The 21,887-nt window shown below is 44.2% G+C and overlaps 1 protein-coding gene across 2 annotated transcripts in view; it reads left to right on the top strand.

Annotated features, from left to right (window-relative positions):
• PARVA (parvin alpha) overlaps nucleotides 1-21,887 on the top strand; it is a 172,534-nt gene that overhangs the window by 5,891 nt on the left and 144,756 nt on the right. The gene's annotated exons all lie outside the window — the stretch shown is intronic.

Here is a 21,887-nt window from a genome sequence, read left to right as displayed (position 1 = left end):
AGGTGTATTTAAAGCCAGGAGACTAAATGGGATCATCAAGGAAGGAGCATGGGACATACAAGAGGTCTAAGTACCCTCCAACATGTGAAAAGTGAAATTGCTCAGTCGTATCCGACTCTTAGCGACCCCATGGACTGCAGCCTACCAGGCTCCTCCCTCCATGGGATTTTCCAGGCAAGAGGACTGGAGTGGGGTGCCATTGCCTTCTGTAGAAGGTGGGAAATGTAGAGGAACCAGCGAGAGAGGCTGGAAAGAAGTGGCCGGTGTGATAAGAGGGAAACTGGGGAGGCATGGACTCCTAGAAGTCGACTGGAGAATTTATTTCCACGATTTACACTTCACTGAATTGATGCTTTTGAACTGTGGTGTTGGAGAAGACTCTTGAGAGTCCCTTGGACTGCAAGGAGAGCCTACCAGTCCATCCTAAAGGAAATCAGTCCTGAATATTCATTGGAAGGACTGATGCTGAAGCTGAAACTCCAATACTTTGGCCACCTCATGCGAAGAGTTGACTCATTTGGAAAGACCCTGATGCTGGGAAAGATTGAGGGCAGGAGGAGGAGGAGATGACAGAGGATAAGATGGTTGGATGGCATCACCGACTTGATGGACATGAGTTTGAGCAAGCTCCGGGAGTTGGTGATGGACAGGGAGGCCTGGCATGCTGCAGTCCATGGGGTTGCAGTCAGTCAGACGTGACTGAGCAACTGAATCAAACCCTTGACTGACTAATGTCTCCAGAATCCACTGCTTCCTTGTCAATCCTCATTCTACTTGGGCTCTTGGTGGCATTCGTATTCAACTTTTTCTTTCCCTTAAAATTCTCTTCTCCCTTGATCTTATCCACAATAAACTGTTCCCTGTGCCTTTATTTTATTTTATTTTTTGTACTCCTTTTCAGGCTTTTAGTATTTATTTACCTCTCAGTAGCATTTCCTGGGGGACCTGCTTTGTCCTCTTTCTGTTTTCCCCTCCATGGATTCTTTTACCTAATCCCATGGTTTTGGCAACCACCTGCCAATTGCTAGTTCCCCAATCCACATCTCAAATGCAGATCTTTCACCTGTATCCAGATTCATCTTTCCCCTGTCTCCTGGGTGTGTCAGGGATCCTCAGACTCAGCATGCCCATGATGGAATTATTATGTGTCCCACTTGGCACAGATTTGCTTCTCTTTCACCGTTCCACCAGCTCAGGTGGAAATGTTGCAGTTGTCCTCTGTTTCAGAGGTCAGCGTCTTTTTTTTTAAGTGGCAGATGGTAAATATTTTAGACGTTGCTGGCTGTCTGGCCTCTATTCAGCTCTGCCTTTGAGGCCACAGATGATAGGTAAATGAACAAGTGTGGTGTGTTTCAATAAAAATGTAGTTATGGACATTGAAGTTTCACATAATTTCACAATATTCATATTTTTCATAATTCATAATTTCATAAATTATGAATTTCACATAACTTTCTTATGTCACCAAATAGTCTTCTTTTGTCCTTTTTCAGTCACTTGTGAAATGTGAGAACCATTCGTAGTACTGAGGCTGTGCAAAATTAGATGGAGACTGGATATGGCCGTGGGCAGTCGTTCACCTATCTCTGCTCTGTTTCACCCCCACATCCAATCATCTCTCATGAAATCCTGCTGATTCTGCCAGCTAAATATTTCTGTTTTAATTCAGACCTCATTGTCTTCGTCAGGATTGCATATTTTGTTAAACTTGAGCATTTTTATTTTCCACCTAAAGTATTGCCGTATCCACGCCACTAGTCTCCCTGTCTCTGGTCCTTTTTTGTTCAATCCACCCATCATCCTTTTGCTGATATGTTTTATTTTTAAGCACGAAGATAAAATCTCCCCAACAAAGTCCTTCACAGTTACTCTGTAGTCGACCCTCTTTGTCTTAGTCTTCTTCATTTCCTTTTCAAGAAGTTTCCATCTTAGCCATAAGAAACTGCTCTTCATCCCCCAAACACGTCATGTTCTTCCACACGTGTGCACCTTTACACATGCTGTTCCATGTTTCTGGACTGACCTTCTTCCCTTCTCTGTGCAACAAACTCCTATTCAATCATTGAGATCCAACTCAGATATCCCATCCTGCTTGAGGCCTACTAGAGATCCACCAGGAAGAGTGAGATGCTTCTTTCTCTGTCATTCCATGCTACCTTGCCTGTGTACGGAGGCCACGCTGCAGCGCCACCTTTGTGGCCACGCGTGTTACACCATGATGAGAGTTCTCCTGTGCCCGTCCTGCCTGCTATAGCATTTAACACATAATGATATTGCAATCTCTATGGGATGAGTTTTCCGCTTTTTTTCTTGGTGAAAACAGCTCGCCACTAATTGGCCGTGTAATCTTAGACAAGTCTCTTCTCCTTTGCTCATTTCTAATGTAAGTAATTAGGCTGAGTAACCTTTCGAGGCCCTTGCAGTTCTGGTATTCTATGACTTCTGAGCTCTCATTTCACCAGGCTTCTCTCAAATTCAGTTTTATTGTCTATGTAGGGTGGTCTGGGAGTGACATCATCACAAAGACCTCTTTCTTTCCTCCACTAATGAAGGCACCTCTGTGTCGGGAGGAGAAGATGGAAACCAGGATAAGTGGGCCACAGCCCAAGGACACCTCCATATTAGGAATCTGTCTCCTTGTCTCAGAGAATATCTCCATTTGGTTAACAAGCGCAGCTCATAATTATGTTTTAGCCATTAGTTCAGGAGGAGAGATGAAATCCTGTAAACATCTGTAAGTGTCGAAAATCTCCACTTGCTGTCATGGAAAAAAGAACACAGTTGGGGAAAGAGTTATGACAATTTTCGTAATAAAAGATTTCAGAATACTTTACAAAATAAAAGTAAAATCCTTTAAAAATGTAAACATTCTGTTACATGTTCAATATGTTCTGTAGCTTTGCAGTCAGTGGGAGGCCTAGATGAGGGCTTTCCCTGAGGACCTGGGCGCCCAGGACAAGGAGGCCTCATTCTTTCTTTTCCATCTTCTCCGTAGACTCCAGAGGGCAGGCGCTGTTTGTTCTGCTCACACTGTACCCCATGTGCCTGGCACAGCGTTGGCACTTAACAGGCGCTCTGTAAAACAGTACTTAACTTCCTGAACTGTCAGTGGGAATAAGATGCCTGGGTTACTTTGAACTCTGCTCCAAGCTTTGATGACTCTCCTGGTGCCCTGATTTCGCCCATGCCTTTACTTCTTGCCCTGTGTGTCGGGGGGTGGGGGGCGAGTGGGAGGGAGCTTAGGAAACAGCCTCCTCCCTCTGCTCAGGAATCTCTTTACCCTTTTGTGGGAAGACGTCACTTAGCTCTGTTATTTCACAAACACACAAAGGCCCCTGAGACTGGAGGAGTGGGTCCTGGAACCAGTGGGCATGGATTGGTCAGTGGCAGCAGGGAGCCTGAGAGGAGGCCCACTGGTCAAGGGTGGTGACAGGCCAGTGTTCTTTGTTTTCATACAGAAAAGCTTGCTTTGTGGAAATGACATTTCACATGTTCATGTTAAAGCACTTAAGTGAAGAAATAGCCTATTTGCAATGTTTGGGGAAGATGAGAGAAATGTTCAGATGGAAGCTCTTGCAAGAGAGATTCAGAATCCCTTTCATTCCCCCAAGTCAGCCCCGTCCCCCCATCCTGTTTTTCCCTTCTAGCTTCATTTACTCACTAAGTGCAGAACTCAGGAAATCTGAAAGTCGGCCAGGGCCCTGCCTCTGTCACTGCTTCTCAGCGAGGGAGCTCCAGCAGGACAGCGCCCCCGACACCAGCCCACCAGGAGAAGGACCCTCCTGAGCCCAGCCGCACTCCCGATCACGGTCACCGCCACCTTGTTCAGGCCTGGGACGGCTGTCTGTGTGGTGTGTGATCACTCTCACACTCGTTTGAAATCTGGCTCTATTAGCATTTCTAAGTGATAATTCTGTTTTCTCTGAACATACCCGCCTGCCGCAGCCTTAGAGAAACCCACTTGTGTGACTAGCGTCGTTGGCTTTCCTTCAAACCAGCCTTAGGGAAATGGCTAGGCCATGGATGGAAGAAGCAGTGAGCTTAATCAGTTTAAACTGATATTAAACAGATATTAAACTGAAATATTCTTAACTACTGCACACTCTCTTGGGGAAAGGAAAAAGAAACCAAATTACTTAGCTCCCGACTTTTTAAATAAAAGTTATTTTTTTCTTCTCCATTATAAAATTAACCTGTGCTTGTGGGATTTATGGGAAAATAGAGAAAACAATCATGCAATGTTCTAATTCTCAAAAGCAATCACTACTAGGATTTTGGTTTATTTTTTCTATTTTTTTCTTTATAAATATTTTCTTTTTTATAATTGTAACTGTGCCATTTCTGTTGTTTAGTCGCTCAGTCATGTCTGACTCTTTTGTGACCCCATGAAAGCCCATATCATCTTTATTATATAGATAAAAATTCTGTATCTTTATTTTCATTTATTATAAATATTTTTCATCTTATTAGATTTTATTGAACATGCTTTTTATTGGTGCATAATATTGCATTCATAATAGTGAATGTCCTATTGCTTATTTAATCATTTCTTTTGGTGCTCTTTTTTATTTTTCTAGAAATAATGCATAAATTTTTTTTTTTAATATTCAGAATAATTTTTTTGCTTGGAGCCCCAGAAGTACAATTACGGGGTCAAAGGGTAACAGTTGACTTGCTTACCATCAAGAGTTTTTAATTGATAACCAGGTGACATGGCTGCTTTTGGATCTGGTGGTCTTCCTGGTAGTTTGCTTGAAAGTGAAACCAACATTGTTAGGCTGAAATATTCTGGTCCTGGAAGGACCGGTCACCGGTGGAGTGGGGTGGGGTGGGATGGGAGAGTAATGGGTCAGGAGAGCACAGATTTCCAGCCTGGCCACTAACATGTACAAAGTAAGCTCTACTAGAGGCAGGTCTTCATTTCAGAACATTCTCTCATGGCCATTCTTCATGCTTTTATGGCCTGGCCCTCACCCCCGTGCTCTTCCTTCTAACACGACCCAAGGAGGGGCTGCCTTGGGAATAGTCATCCTTGAAGTCAGAGCTGTCACTTTCTGTCCCACTCTGAGTTCTCCCCAGGCTTGTGTGAGACCCAGGGGAGGTTTGTTTAAGAAGTCCCTCCTTCCTTTGATCACTTCCTCTTACTTCCTAACCTCTGAATTCTTGGACTTGCCCCCCAATTTGGTGACCACAGACAGATGGGAGGAAATCAATACAGCAGACAGATTTGGGTCGGGGTTGAAGGACCCCTGAGGAGATACAGTGCTTCAAGACGCCAAAGGAAGAAACCCATAGGCTGACAAGAGAAGGGATGGGATTTGGGGGCCTTCTGAGTTTCGGGTTGGATTTTGACAGAATGGGCTGGGCTGTTGCCTCTGGGGTGGTTTCCTGAACCTGCACAGAAGGCAGTAGTTAGGTGTCCCATTTCATCTCCTAAGAATGGATGGGAGCCAGTTGGAGCACGCAATCGTCACACCTACCACCCTAGGGGGTATTTCTGGGAGTCACTTGTGGAGGCAGGTACTCTCCCTTAGTAGTGATGTGTTGCGGGCATTTGTTTCATCACTGAGTCATATCCTGTTCTCTTCACTCATCCCCTTATCGCTTTGAAAATACAGAGGCGTCTCCCCTCTTTATGCTGTGAAGAACAACCTGACACCAAGGAGCCGAGGATGATGCCGCAGATCTCCTGGGGATGAGGATGTTGGATGATGAATGGGCAAGGCTACCAGCCTGTATCTGCTGCCTCAGGTTGCAGGGCTCCCGATGACCCTAAGGGGCTTCGTGGAGCAGGCCCTGCACTTGTTTTTTTCCAGGAAACATTGGTAGAATAGTTAATCTGCCAATCGCAGTGTTATATTGACTTCTCATTCAAAACCATTATTCCTAAAGCAGTTTTTGTGTTGGCCAACGTGACTTTGGCTACGGGGTGTGCTGGGAGGGGAAATGCTTCCTGTGGGGAGGGGACATGAGAGAGGAGTTCAGGAAGAGGGTCTGCAAGCCCAGCCACCCGGTTTCAGGGGCAAGGGCACTCTCGGTCTGTTGCAGTGGGTACCGAGGTGGCGGGATACAGAGATTCTTAGCATCCACTGGGTGTCTGAGTCCTGAATTAGGGAGACTCATCCAGATCAGGTCTGCGATTCAGGGTTTTGGCGATGGAAGCTGGAGGAACTTGTGTGTGTTAGGCGCTCAGTCATGTCTGACTTTTTGTGACCCCATGGACTGTAGCACACCAGGATCCTTTGTCCATGGAATTCTCCGGCAAGAATACTGGAGTGGGTTTCCATGCCCTCCTCCAGGAGGAACTTAAGCAGGCTAGTCAGGACCCTGGCTGAGGAGGTGAAGAGCAGAGACAGGCTAATGCTTGGTGTGGACTCAGGGTTCACCACCTCCCCCAGAGTAGACGTAGGCGGGGGAGGCTGCCAAGGCTCACAGGACGCCGGGGTTTTGCCGCACTTACCTCCCCTAGACTCCAGGATTGGAAATAAACTTTCCTCTCGGGTTGGGGGAGGGGGTTTCTGACTTACCATAAGGCTGAGCTATCCTGGGCTCCCAGCCCTGGTGGGTAGAGCTGCAGATGACAGCTAGTTAATGATGACAGTTGGGAGAAACAGGGGCAGTCGGAACTGACAGTTTTGATGCTGTTTGCAAAAGGCAGAAGAAGGGTAACACAATTCCGTCTTAAACAACTCAGGATACAGGCAAGTCCCGAAGTAGCCCCTTGCAAGGAGGAGCAGCTGCCTCTTGGCTGAGGGTGGCGAGGCTCAGCAGCCCCTCCACTGCATGTCCAAGTGCCTGGAGAACAGCACGATCCCTTCGTCTGCTTTTCCTCCACGCCTGTCATTATGGTAAATTACAAGGCTCCCATGATGGTCGGGAGAGGCAGGTTGATTTGTTCCTTCTGATTGTTACTGTGCTGAACTTGGCCGGGGTGAGGGGCACCCAGATTTCACACCTTGTAATGGCCCTGCCAGGGGTGGATGTTAGCACAATTGGGACCTGACACTTCAATAAATCTGAGACATTCTGCCGCGGAGATCAAAGTTCAGAATTGCTTAAATTGGTGTTGGAGCAGGTGGGAAACAGGAGTCCAGGGCCATGAATTAGATAGATAGCAATTGTCGTTCAGTTTGTGAGGCTTGAACGTCAGCTTTTCAAATGATATGACATCAATTTAAGTAATTTGGGCTCCCAGCTACCTAGCCCTTTCAGTATTCCTGGTTCTTGGAAGTGTGATTCATGGCCTCGCTTATGTTATTAAATGGAAAAAAAAAAACTCGAAAACCAAACAAATAAAACCCCAAACACACCTTGCTTGTATCACTAGAGTTGGACAGTTGTGTTGGATTACCAGTTTTCATGGGAGTGTGGATGACAATTTGATCTCCTACCTGGATGTGCTGGTAACTGCCCAAGCTACCAGTTGTGACCTCTCACCTGAGCTTTGGACTCATTAACATGTGTGGGTCATGGCATTGTAAGCTGTGCACAGAGATGCACCTGGATTTTAACATAGGGCACATAATTCTCAAAGGCTTCCGATGAGGTGAGAAAGTGCTCTGGTTTCTGATGACAGCTCGAGTCCAGAGGAGAGGTGGTCTGGTTTATGTGAAAGAGTGGGCACTTCAAAAAAACATTGCAGCTTTATTGAGATACAATTAACTCATTTAAGTCATATAACTTAGTAGTTTTTAGTATATTCAAACTTGTACAACCATTGATACAAACAATTTTAGAACATTCTTACCACCCCCAAAAGATACTCTGTACCTGTTAGCAATCTCTCCCCCTCTCCTCCCCATTCTCCTCCAACCAGGTGACCATCAATATATTCTGTCTCTCCAGGTTTGCCTGTTCAGGGCATTTCATATAAATGGAGTTCTGTGATATGTGGTCTTTTGTGATTGACTTTTTTCACTTATTTTTAAAGTCCATCCATGTTGCAGCTTGTTTCAGCACTTCATTCCTTTTTATGACTGAACAATCTTCTATTACAAAGATATACTACATTTTGTTTACCCATTCATCAGTTGACAGACATTTGCATGGTTTGTACTTTTTTGGCTATTATGAATAATGTAGCTGTCAATTTTCAGATTAAGTTTTTGTGTGGGCATGTTTTCATTTCTCCTGGGTATATACCTAGGAGTGCCATTGCTGACATTTATGCTGACTCTAGGCTTAACATTTTGAAGAATTGCCAGGTTGCACCGCTTTACCTTTCCACCAGCAGTGAATGAGGGATCTAATGCCTCCACATCCTCACCAGCCCTGGTTGTTATCTGTGTTTTTGACTGTAGCCCTTCCAGTGAAGTGGGTCTCATTGTGGTTTTTCATTTGCATCTCCCTAACGGCTAATGATGTTGAGCCTCTTTCCATGTGCTTTTTGGCCATTTGTAGGTCTTCTTGGGCACTTAGCCTTTTAAAACGCCATAGAGTTCAATGCACATCTCCTTTGTCCTGAGCATGATGGGAGTTCTGCCTGCTCATGCAGAAAGGGGAAGCCTGGCGAAGTCTCATCCTCCCATTTTTTAAATGTTGGCTGGGAGCCCAAGAGACATGCCGCATCTTGTACTAGGTGCATCTTCATCTTGCAGAATGACTGTATTCCTGAACTATTTCCTGTGAAGCAAATTGTCATCATCCTATTACACCACTGATTTGCATTATTAAATGAGAAGTTGTTTGGCTGGAATACAATTTTAGCCCCAAGTTGTAAAAGAAAAAATATGCCAGAAAACCAGCAAAGATTTAGAACGTGTCCATTTAAATGAAATGTGGAAATTCTTGGTATTACACCATTACTTTTCAAATAATAATATTAACATAACAATGACAACAATTATGTAAGTCCTTTGTGCTGTTATGGGCCAGAGGACGCAGTAGATGCTTTACATATATTAACTTATTTGATCTTCCTACCAACCCCATGACAGAGAAGGCAATGGCAACCCACTCCTGTGGTCTTGCCTGGAGAATCCCGGGGACAGGGGAGCCTGGTGGGCTGCCGTCCATGGGGTCGCACAGAGTCGGACACGACTGAAGCAACTTAGCAGCAGCAGCAACCCCATGAAACAGGTATTATTAGCATCTTTGCCCATTTACAGATGTGGAAAGTAAGGGACAGATAGGCCAGGTAACTTGCCCGTGATCGAGGCTAGTGTACTACTTAAGGTAACACTAGCAGTGGTAATAGATAAGCCCCCATTTCTCAGAAGCTTGACATCATAAAAACGTATTTCTTGTTTATAGCAAACCCAGTGGCAGCATTCTTGATTGAATTGCTCTCCACACGGTCATTCAGCGATCCCAGACCCCTTACCCTTGTGGCTCTGCCTCCTCCAGGTTCTTTGAATCCTCATCAACCAGCCAGTTGGTGAGAGAGAGAACAGGACTGCAGTGGGAGGTTTTTATGGGTCAAACACCTGTATGATCACTTCTGTCCACTTACCACTGGCCAGAACTCAGTTATGGGGCCCATACCTCCATGTGAGAGAGGCCATGAAACAGAGTTGAGTTGAGTTGCCAGGAGGGAAAGGAAATGAGCTTTGGCAAGTGTATCCGTCATTATGCCATTGCTAGCAAGTGGAAGACATGAGATTTGAACCCTGGCAGTTTGGCACCGAAGACTGACTCTACACCAGCACATTCTACCTCCTCGCCATGAACAGTGGCTCAAAGTCTGAGAAAAATGTGGACTGCACCAGTTTTTTTGTCAATTTTATTCCCACCTATAACTGTATGTGGCTGCTTGGTTGCTGTGCTTGGGAATTCTGTCAAAGTTGCTGTCTTCAGAAAACAATAACCATGAGAACAAATATTGAGTGTTTGCTCTGTTCCAGACATGACTGTATGCATTTTACATGTTCTGCTTTATTTACTCGTCACAATTACTCAGGAGATGGGGAATTATCATTGGTCCCATTTTCCAGGCAAGGAAGCTGGTTATGTGTCCAAGGCCACATAAGGAAACAGTATCTCTGGGCTCCGAAAGGCCCTTACACAAAACCCCACGGTACAAGGTTGGGGCTGAAGGGAAGAGACGATGAGAAAGCCAGACACACTGCAGGTCCCATTCAGAACCCAGCCAGAACCTTGTTTGGATCTTGCTTCAAACAAAGCAGCTAAGTCATTTATGAGACAGTTGGGAAAATGTAAACACTGGAGATGTGATGACACTAAAGAATCTTTGTTAATTTGTAGGCTATGTTAAAAAAGAAAAAACGCCTTCCTTATCTTTTCAAAATACATCCTGAGTGTTTATGGACAGCATGATCAAATGTCTAGGATTTGCTTGAAATCATACAATGTTGGTGGAGAAGTGACAATGAGTTGCCAATTATTGTAGGATGGTGATAAGTCCATGGAGGATTGTGGTACTAGTCTCTCACTTGGGAGTCTATTTGAAATTTTCCATAATAATTATAATAAAAAAAGGAGACTTTGAATCAGGCTTTAATGAACGGACTTTCTGCAGCCCCCTGGATGGTAAATGAAGTGCTGAGGGTGGGCTCAGAGCACTAAACGAGTTTGCTGAAGACCAGCTGAGCGGCCTGGAATGTTTCGTGGGGCAGGCCTTCCAGGGCCCTAGGAGCCATTGGCTGGTGTTTAAATTGTGATTTGAGATACACCTGGAGGCAGGGTTTAGTGCCTGGAGAATGGAGCTTCTGAAAATGAGCCCCAGGGCCTCCAAAAGGCAGGAGCACAGGCTTCCTGGGCGAGGAGAGACCAGGTCAAAGTCAGGCTCTGCCCTGGCCAAATGGCCTCAGATAACACAGGCTTCTTCTGCAGCCCGTGATGAATATCTTGCTGAAAGGTACAGCCCGGCCCCAGGCCCCAGCTGCACTTTAATTAAACGGTGAAAATCCATTAAAGACGCGGCCTCCTCAGCCGGCCTATTCTCCGGAGTCCCAGGTGAAGCCAGTTCTTGGCTGGCTGTGGGCCAGCAGGAAGGTGGGCTGCTGGCTTCCCAGGCCCCTGCCTAAAATCAACATCTACCGCTTAGCAACCCGGCTTCCAACTTGATGCAAATTAAGCCTGGCATTTGGAGATGGTATTAAATGTCCTAAATCAATATTCTAGAAGCAGGATCAGAACAATTAAAACCCTGATTTTCTCCTCAAATCATTGGTGTATATATGAATGTAAGTTTTTCAGCTCACTTAAAAAACTTAGCAGGTTGAAAAAGATGAGGGTTGGCTTGGCGGTGTTCTGAGTATAATTTATCCCATCCTCAACGTCTTTTCCTATTTTTTCACGTATCCAAGGTATGTCCAGCACAGAGGGGCTTTCATGTATGATGTTGCATTTAATCCTTGCAATAACCCTGGGAGATCCTGTCATATCCATTTTACAGGTGGGGAAACTGAGGCTCAGAGAGGTGAAGTGACTTGTCCAAGGTCTCTCAGCTGCTCAGTGGTAGAGCAGAGAACATAATTTGTTTCTTCATACTCAAATTCAGTGCATCACTCACTCTAAAACAACTGGCTTTTTCTGAACAGCGTCCGTGGCTCAGATGGTAAAGAATCCTCCTACAATGTGGGAGACCCATTTTCGATCCCTGGGTTGGGAAGATCTCCTGGAGAAGGGAAGGGCTACCCACTCCAGTATTCTTGTCAGAGAATTCCAGTCCATGGAATTACATGGACTTGGATTACAGTCGTGGGGTTGCAAAGAGTCAGACACGACTGAGCGACTTTCATTTTTCTGAATAGTTTATCTTTTGCCAGTAATAATAATTAACAGTGATGAATAAAACAGTATCAAGAGTAAGTGGCTAATGATTTACATTTTTTCTGGCCTTAAAGGTGGTGGCAGCTTTTCTAGTTTGTCCCTTTCTTTGTTCAACAAACATTTATTAAGAGGCAGCCCAGTAGGGAGGTTTCTGGCTCCAGAGCCTACCAGACTCCCTGGTCCTAATACACACTGGGTGTGTGACCAGGGACATTCTCTCTGAGCTCCAGTTTCCTCATCTGTGAAATGGGATGTTACTAGTACCCACTTCACAGAGGTGTCATGAGGGTTAAATGAACTGGTACTTGCAAAGTGTTTAAAGTGGGGCCTGACCCTTTCCATATATATGAGTCCCTGGCAGACACTGTCAAGGCCATAGAGATAGCTGTGTCTTATCTCCTGTGGAACTTACCTCGTATGTATGGCCAGATGCTATTATTGCTTCTGTTTTTATTAAACTAAAGATATTTATGATAAAAAAAAAAGTTCAAAGAGGCAAGAAATATGAACTGGAAAGTAAGGAAGGGCCCATTTCTTTTCCAACTCTCAGGCTTTCAAGATAATAGTGTATCTGATGATGATACACTAGGTAGTAGAGTCAGGTAGTCCCTTATAAAGCATGTATTTATACTCTCTCTGGAATAGCACTGTAAAGAGCATTCAGCTGCTGCTGCTGCCGCTAAGTCGCTTCAGTTGTGTCCGACTCTGTGCGACCCCTTAGATGGCAGCCCACCAGGCTCTGCCGTCCCTGGGATTCTCCAGGCAAGAACACTGGAGTGGGTTGCCATTTCCTTCTCCAGTGCATGAAAGTGAAAAGTGAAAGTGAAGTCAATCAGTCGTGTCTGACTCTTAGCAACCCGATGGACTATAGCCCACCAAGCTCCTCCGTCCATGGGATTTTCCAGGCAAGAGTACTGGAGTGGGTTGCTATCGCCTTCTCCAAAAGAGCATTCAGCGGTTTATACTTTTCACATACTCATTTATCTTGAGTATCTTTCACATATGGATTTATCTGATTTTTTTAATAAATATTTTTATGCACTGTCTGGATGTGCCACTGTTAACATTTAAGCAGTTCCCTATCAATGGACATTTAATTTTTTTGTAGTATTTTGCTGCTTCAAATGCTGCATTGTATAGGCTTGCAAATGAAAACATTCTGTATCTGTTTATCTGTAGAGTAAATTCTTAGAGGTGAAATTGCTGAGTCAAAAATTTGTTCTGTTTGAATTTTGTTGGTTATTACCAAATTGCTCACTAAAAAGGAAATACTTGGGAAGAAAAATGAAAAGTTGTCCTGAACTGTAGTTTTATTGGAAATGTTTTTCCTTGGCCATATAGTTTTAGGCATCAAATTTTCAGACTTCTGGTATAGATAGAATGTTCTGGATTTCAAGGCAAAATTCTGTATGTTCTTAACTGTCTACTCCCAGGCCCCCATCCCTGTTCTCTGAGGGAAGGGTTTTTGTTTTCTCCCTTCAACTTTCAGGATAAATATGTAGAGATTTCACACTCTTCTGGAAGGGATGCTCTATGCTGCAAAGGGCCCAGATTTCTAACCGATGGAGAAAGTCACAGGAGAGCATCCCCCAGCAGATGGCTGAAGCCAGGGTCTTGCTGAGCATCCTGCAAGCCTCCTTGAATCTGTCCAGATCCGGAAACAGCTGGGTCCTGCCAGTGTCCTTCCTTCTGCCTCCAGCCCCTATGGCAGGGAGAGATGGGACTTGCGAACAGATTGATTTCCTTTTAGGGATGACTGCCTCACCAACCCCCAGCCAACCAGGAGCAGAAAGCCCAGTGACGAAGGTAATAAATTGTATCCCGGACCACAGCGAGGAGGGGGAGTGAAATGACTCACGAGCCTCTGCATCCTGCCATCACATTCCAACAGCTGCCTTCCTCAGGGCTTAGGTCACTCCCTGAGAGCAATGCCCCGACCAGGCTGCAGGGCGCAGCCACTGTTGGCTGGCCTGGCTGAGGGGGACCCAGGGAGGGCGCTGCAAACGAGTCCTGGGTTTTTCTTGTGGCCTGGTCCTTGAATAGGCTGGTGACCCTGGCGCCCCTGGGAACAAGACAGTGTGTTTCTGCTCTCAAAGGGCTCACAGTCTCGCCTCTAGGGACCCCTGTCCTCCTGTGCCTAGCTCAGTGCCCTAGAGGGAGACGCACCTACGAGCTTGGTGATCCTGGGCAAGTCACTTCATTTCTCTGAACCTCAGTTTTCCCCTCTGCAGAAAGGATGGAATGAACTTAGTACCAATCTCTAATGTTGTTAATAATGAATAAGCTGATTCATGTCAGAAACTTAGCTTGGGACCTGGCACACAAGCACTTAACATTCATTGTTGTTATTACTACTATTTCTACTGTTCCTCTTGACCCATTTTGCAAATAAAGCATTGGGAAATGTGTTTTGGCTGTAGCTCTCATCCCTGCCTATGATTTGTAATAATAAGAGTGAAGATTTATATAGAGCTTATTATGTTCCAGGGTCTTATGTGTGTTGACTCATTTAATTCTGCCAAACCTATGAGTCACCATGAGATAGGTTCTGTTATTATCCCCATTTTATGCATGAATAAACCGAGGCATAGAGAGGTTGAGCTACTAGCCCATAGCTAGTAAATAGTGGAGTGGTGGATCCAGGGTTCAAACCCAGACTGTCGGCTCTGAAATTTTATCTTCCTAACCACTGTGTCTCCCTGCCTCCCACTATTTGTTTATATATTTCTATAGTAAAGTTTTCCTATAGAAATTTGGAAAATCTGAAATCTATCTTCCTAACTACTGTGTCTTCCTGCCTCCCAATATATGTTTATGTATTTTGATAGGAAAGTTTTCCAAAGTTATAGCAGTTAAGTGACATTTAGTTTCCTCTTTTTACTTGCATTTAAAAAATAAAACCTGTTTTTCTTCTTATAATAACAATATAACATTATAACAATTTTGAAAAATATGGAAGGGGGAGATAAAATCATCTACAGTGCTATCACCTAGACCAGTGGTCCACGTGAAGGGCCAGTTCTCTCGTATTTCCAGCCCATTGTGGACTGTGATGTCCCACCATGTGTGACTACGGTGCAACTTGTATAACCTGGAACTTTCCATCCCAGTTTGACAGCATTCAAGCTGGTCTGCACCCTGTTCAACTCACAGTTCCGTGAGACATGTGCTTGGATGTCACAGCAATACTAAATTGCTAAAAGTTTCCAAATGCACACTCTAAAATTATTTTCCTGATAGGGTAACATACAGTTCACAGACTGCTGCTGTCCTGTGAATCACACTGCAAACTGCATTGACTTAGACACTGTTTCCATTTTAGCATGTTTATTTCCAGAATTTAAAAAAAAAATTTATTTTTAGTTTCGTCACGTTTCTTTTTCTCACTGTATTTCCTGTTATGATGTTCACTATAAATAATTCTTGAATATAATCTTTAATGACTATGATATAATGATAATATTCCATCTGAATAATGTACTACAGATTACCAACCTAGTCCTCTGTCATGTGGTTCAGTATATTTCCATTTATTTGCCATGATAAAAGTATGATGTTGAACAGTTTTAGTCTAATTGCTTTTCCATATTTAGTATTTCCATAAGATAGATTTCTGAGATTGGAATTACTGGATCAAACAATATGAAACCTTTTCAATTTCTTAATAGTTATTACCAAAAAGGGATATGCCAATATATGCTCCCAGCAGTTGTCTATGAAAGTGTCTGCTTAACAACATCCTTTTCTACATTCGTAATTATAATTTAATTAATGAGAACAGCCTTAATTGTTTTTAATTTCTCTGATTACTAGTGAGGTTGAACATTTTCCATGCGTGTAGCCATTTATATTTCCTCTTTTGCTTTATACTTGACTGGGCACTAGAATAAAATGTTATTACTTTGAACAGATTTCAGACTACTTTAAATTGGAGGCTACGTCAATCCGTACAGAAAGTCTGTACTTGCTGATTATCTCGTTTTTCTGGGTCCTTCCATTTTCTCTGCTGCCAGAATTAGGGGATGCCTTTATATGGTCTCGATGGTCCTGTCTTTAGAATAAGCCATCTGAATTCAGACCGAATAGTACACATTGATAATGTAGCAAGTATATGGGACTGCGGTGTTCCTTTGTTTGATTTGGCCATGCAATGCCATTTATGGGATCTTAGTTTCTTGACCAGGATTAGAACCTGGGCCTTCTGCAGTGAAAGCTCGGAGTCCTAACCACTAGCCCGCCAGGCAGTTCCCTATATGGGACTGTTACCTGAATGAATGTGTTCCCCCAAATTTATATGTTGAAATCCTAACCCCCAAGTGGTGATGTTAGGGGGTGGGGCCTTTGTGAGGTGATCAGAGAGAGGTTAGTGCCTTTATCACAGGGGTTCCAGAGGGAGCCCTTGCCTGCTTCCACCACGTGAGGACACAGTGAGAAGCCATCAGCTGCACACAACCAAGCTAGTGCCTGATCTTAGACTCTGACCCTTAGGACTGTGAGAAATAAAGTTCTGTTGTTTGTAGGACACCCCGTATATGGCGATTTGTTATAGCAGCCCAACAGACTAAATTGGGGATATTTCTTGAGTATTTTCAATTTTTTCTTCAAAAATATTTTTTCTTTTTTTCTTTTTTCTTTTCCTTTTGTTTCTGTGTTTGTGTCAAATTTGTGCCTCTTTTGTAAGTATCACATGCCAACTTGAATCAAGCAGTTTTTGAAACTACTGATCTGCTGGAATTTCTGACCTATTTTTGTTAGTGATGGGGAAAGTAGGAAGCATTTTTGAAATCTGGATGAGTTTAGGAAAGTCTAGATGTCTGAGTACAAATATTTAACCATATTCCATGTGCTGTGTGCTTTACTAGCTGTGTAGGCAAAGTGAGGCCTGAGGAGCGGTTCAGGCTGAGGTCTGGCAATAGATGTGGACCTGTGTTTCCCTTAAAGGGATTTGTTGAGAGCTCTTAATTAATATTGGGCTTCCCTTATAGCTCAGTTGGTAAAGAATCCTCCTGCAATGCAGGAGACCCTGTTCGATTTCTGGGTTGGGAAGATCCCCTGGAGAAGGGATAGGCTACCCACTCCAGTATTCTTGGGCTTCCCTTGTGGCTCAGCTGGTAAAGAATCCACCTGCAATGTGGGAGACCTGGGTTTGGTCCCTGGGTTGGGAAGATCCCCTGGAGAAAGGAAAAGGCTACCCACTCCAGTATTCTGGCCTGGAGAATTCCATGGACTGTATAGTCCATGGGGTCGCAAAGAGTCAGACACGACTGAGCAACTTTCACTTTCACAGTTAATATCAGGAGATATTTGTCAGTGAGACTGTGATTTCTCCATGAGCCCTTTCAAAGTCTGTGCCAATGGCAGGTATAGCAGTGGTAGAGGCACCAGAGTATTCCACTGCAGGTGATTCTCACCTTAACAAACCTCCAGTCCCCTTCCAGGGTTGGTGGATATTTTTAAGCAATGAAAAAGACCCTAATTGGAACCTATAGTTACCATAAGGGCAAATAATTTTAACTAGCTAAAATACATAGACATTAAGGGAATTGAGAATGGAAGTTATTTAATTTCATACTTAGGAAAGCTAGTAATAAGCATCCACTCAAAAAAAATGCACAACAAATTAGTTTAGAAAAAGCTAGGTTAAAGGACCTTCTTTTCTTCCTATCAAGGCTTAATACTCTCTCTGAATTTCTAAAGCAGGGGCTAAGTGACATATTGGAGGTTCGTGACATTGTACAGGAGACAGGGATCAAGACCATCCCCATGGAAAAGGAATGCAAAAAGGCAAAATGGTTGTCTGAGGAGGCCTTACAGATAGCTGTGAAAAGAAGAGAAGCAAAAAGCAAAGGAGAAAAGGAAGGATATTCCCATTTGAATGCAGAGTTCCAAAGAATAGCCAGGAGAGATAAGAAAGCCTTCCTCAGTGATCAATGCAAAGAAATAGAGGAAAACAACAGAATGGGAAAGACTAGAGATCTCTTCAAGAAAATCAGAGATACCAAGGGAACATTTCATGCAAAGATAGGTTCGATAAAGGACAGAAATTGTATGGACCTAACAGAAGCAGAAGATATTAAGAAGAGGTGGCAAGAATACACAGAAGAACTATACAAAAAAGATCTTCACGACCCAGATAAGATTATATCGTCCAAGGGGTTGCATATCCCTTGCTTTATAAGATTGATTTTTTTTTTTTGGAATGTAGTTATTCACCACCAGCTCTCTTTTAAGTCCAGTGGTAGACCAGTAGCCTTTGGGGAGCAATAGGATTGGGAAGTCATCATCACAGGTCAGGTGTTTAATGGCACTAAAAATGTGTCTTCCTTTTACTAAAATAGAACAACCAAGACAGTCCAGTAAGCTAAGACATCTGATACAATTTAGGTTAGTGGGCCAATATTACATAGTGGTTAAGGAGAGTGGATGCCTAGAAATACAACTGCATATGTCAGACCCAGACATTGCCACTTAGCTAGCTGTGTGACTTTGGACAGTGAGTCAACCCATCAGAATTCTCAAGTTCCCCGCCTATAGTAGAGTGAGGATAATAATTTCACCTACAAGGGTTGATGTGGGAATTAACAATGCATGGTACGAACTCAGAATTTCACGTATCAGTTGAGAGCCTGGCGGGGAGCAGTTGGCATCCATGATGAGGTAATCAGAGAGAGTGATGAAGGGACCTTCATCGCTCCACCCAAGTGACGTGGGTGGAGATGAAGGAAACCAAGGATGGCAAGGCACTCCAGGGCCGACAACAGCTGGGAACAGATCCTACCGTGACCTTGAAGGGGCAAGGGACGGAGCACTGACCAGCAGCTGGGAAGAAAGCCGTAGCTATAGAAGAGCAAACCATGGCCCGGCAGGGAGGGAGCCAGGGGATAAACGTCTCATCCACTGGTCCAGCCCAGCTATGGTAGAGAGTAGATTTGGGGCAACAAATGGTAAGGGCTCAGTAGGTGTTAACCAAAGAACTTTTTTTTTTTTTTTTTTTTGGCATCAACTCTTAGTTGTAGCACACAGGCTTCTCTAGTTGCAGTGCACAGGCTTCTCTCTAGTTGTGGTGTGTGGTCTTGGTTGCCCGAGGTGTATGGGATCTTAGTTCCCCAACCAGGGATTGAACCTGCATCCACAGCCTTGGAAGGCAGATTCTTAACCACAAGACCACCAGGAAAGTCCCCAACTAATTTGATGGGTACTGTGTAGTTCACTTCCTCTTTTCCCCCTTGGTCACAGAATCTTCTACAGGATTGCTCTTGCTTATTCTCAGTGACACTTTCGGAAAATTGAAAATGACTTAACCTTATTGTGCCTCAGCTTGCTTTCTTTCTGCAAAGGAGATACTGCTGGTATGTTCCTCATGATGTGAGAAATATAATGAATTAATACATGTCAGGCTCACAGAGCAGTGCCTGGTGCATAATAAGCTCTCAGTAAAAATGAAGCCATGAGCTGTTGCCGTTCCTCACAGTTCCAAAGGAATATCAATGTGTATATTCTGCTTTGTTGCAGGTAATACATATGTACATAAGAAGGAGCTTGTTTTTCTCCTGGTTCTGGCCCTCCATCTGAAAGTTTAATACCTTTCTGATCGTGTGTTTCAGTAGTTGAATCTCCATGCTGGACCTTAACTCAGTCCCAGAAACCTGAATACATTTTTTGATGCTGATGGTAACTTTTCTGTACTGTACTTGGCACAATGAAGAAGGCATTTCTCAATCCTGCTTTATTAGCTCTGCCTATTAAATCTTTGTGCTAGAGCTCATGTCATCAGCCCCGCCAGCATGTGTCTTGGCGGCCTTCCTCCCTTCTCACTGAGGCCAGTAAGGCGGGGGCCTTCGCTAAGATCCTTTCCACTTTTCTCAGTTTCCTCTTCTCTCTCTCTTTCCAAGGCATCATTGTGGAACCCCTACTTCACTCTGTCTTCTCCTTTATTTTCCCCTTCCCTCACCTTTTCTATTGATGATAAAGATGTGGAGAGACAGGGAGAGGGATTCTCTTGGTTTTCCAGTTTTGCCCTGAGCAGGAGTTTGTGGCTTTGATGTCACCTGGATGGAGAGCAGGTGCCCTGATTAGTCCTCCAAGGTCAGAGGGACCCTACACAACCCTCAGGGTGGGGAGCTGATGATCAGAAGCTGATTGGAACCCCCACTGTGTTCCCCAGCCAGTGCTCTGGGCATTTCCCCTGTGGCCTGAGGGGTTCTGCTGTGGGACCCAGACCAATATCAGGCCAAATAACTGAAGTATGTGTTCAGCATTTATGTAGGGCAGATGGGGAGAAGCTGGCATTTGTATAAGTGAAACTAGCAAGGCTATTTCTTTGTCTTCACAATAAGACAAAGGGATTACAGTGTTTTTATTTTGCATCATTTTCTGAGCTAAGCAACGTCTTGAAAAATATTTTAAAAGGGAGTTTAATAGTTACTCAGATACATCACTTATTCCCCTAAATAGGTCTAATGGCTAGGGTTAGTTTGTTTTTTAAATTTCAGCAGACCTGGACCTGCTGAACTCAGGATCCTGTCAGCTTGCTGGTTTGGGGCTTGGTGGTATGGCCTCTTGTTAACACCTTGCAGTTTGCACATTTGGCAGTGCAGACAGCTTTATCCAAAGTAGCTTTCCAAGAGGACTATGCCTTTCCTCCCCATCCCACCAAGTGCATCATCTTTGACAAAGGGGGACCAATTATGCTTTATCAGTATGGGGGAAGCAGTGTGGAAACTCAAGTTAACTGGTACCATATTTCCAATTTATTCCAGGGATGTTTTAGAATTTTTTATAAACTTGCACCCCATGAAGCCATCTAACTGGCTTACCATTTAATATAGCACTTTTTTTTTTTAAATCACTGGGAAACGCTTAGGTAGAGGCTGGCCAGGACCTGACTTATGGTCTGTGTGTAGTATGTTTATTCATTTGTTCAGCAAACAACCAAGTGTTATTCCAGCCTGGATTACCTTTAGGTCTTGGGGTTGCAGGTGACAGCAGGATGTCCTAGGGCTCTCATGTTGGACGTGAAGGGCTCATGATTTGGGAAGATCAGCCCATTTGTGGTAAGGATCATGGTACATGCAGACCCTGCTCCCTGGGGATGCCAAGGTGGGTGTCGGGGTCCAAGGGAAAGGATCCAGTCCTAATGGGATTCAAGAGTACACTCAGTCTTAGCAGGCCCAGGAGGGGGGAAGAAGGAAAGCCCTTCATGCTAGAGCCCAGTCCAAGGACTTGATGCTGCCAGCAGTGGGAATTGCTTTTGTAGCCTAAGTCTTCTGCGGTGGGGCCATCCCTCATGGGCATGGGATGGCAGCTGGCCAGGACCTTGCGCCAATCATTAGGTGGGGACTGGAAAGAAAGCGCTGAGTTTGTCCCCATTTGGGGCAGTGCGGGTGGTCCTGTTCACTTCCAGCTGTGGGGCTTGAGTCATCAGAGGCCCTGGCCAGGGTGCTTGGACGTGCGGCCAAACCCAGAGTCTTTTTGGTCCTGGCACCTGGCCAGCATGGCCATCCACGTCTCTTCTGGAGATTAATGAGCCATTGTCTGAAGTCACTGAGGAAGGCTGTGGCAGGCCAGGGAGAAGACCTCATAATATAATTGACATGATTCTCACATGGTCCATATGGGAACAGTAATGAAAATCACTCACATGTGCCTGGTTTTCCAGTTTACAAAGGAAGGAATTTGGGCTATGTCAGTTACCAGCTGGGTATCTATGTACAAACCACTTAAACCCTCTTAGCCTCAGTTTCCTCGTTTATAAAAACAAGGATAATGAAAGTCACTGCCTTGCCCATCTAATGGGTTTTTTATTTGAGACAATGAAGGACAGGAGGCCAAATGGGACAGAAAAAAGGGGCTGGGACAGGTCTGGAGGAAATGCTGAGAATACAGTTTGTGACTTGAGAAGCAGGTGAAATGGTGAAGAAGGGGGTTCTCTTCTTCAGATTGACCAAAATTGTGTAGTCTCCCTCTCAGTGGACACTGAAATTGCAGTGTTCAATGCAAATCAGACTGTAACTATGATTTCCCTGATCATAAAAGAAACACATGCTTATAAAATTTTTTTAAAAACATTAAATATCAAGACAAACATTAAAATAAACCATCGTCTTTTTATTGCTAATATTTGAATGTTTTCTCTCTCATATATCTAATATTTT

The sequence above is a fragment of the Cervus canadensis genome, chromosome 11 (assembly GCF_019320065.1).
Source record: "Cervus canadensis isolate Bull #8, Minnesota chromosome 11, ASM1932006v1, whole genome shotgun sequence".
Lineage (NCBI taxonomy): Eukaryota > Metazoa > Chordata > Mammalia > Artiodactyla > Cervidae > Cervus > Cervus canadensis.
This window is presented reverse-complemented; position numbering and strand designations above follow the sequence as displayed.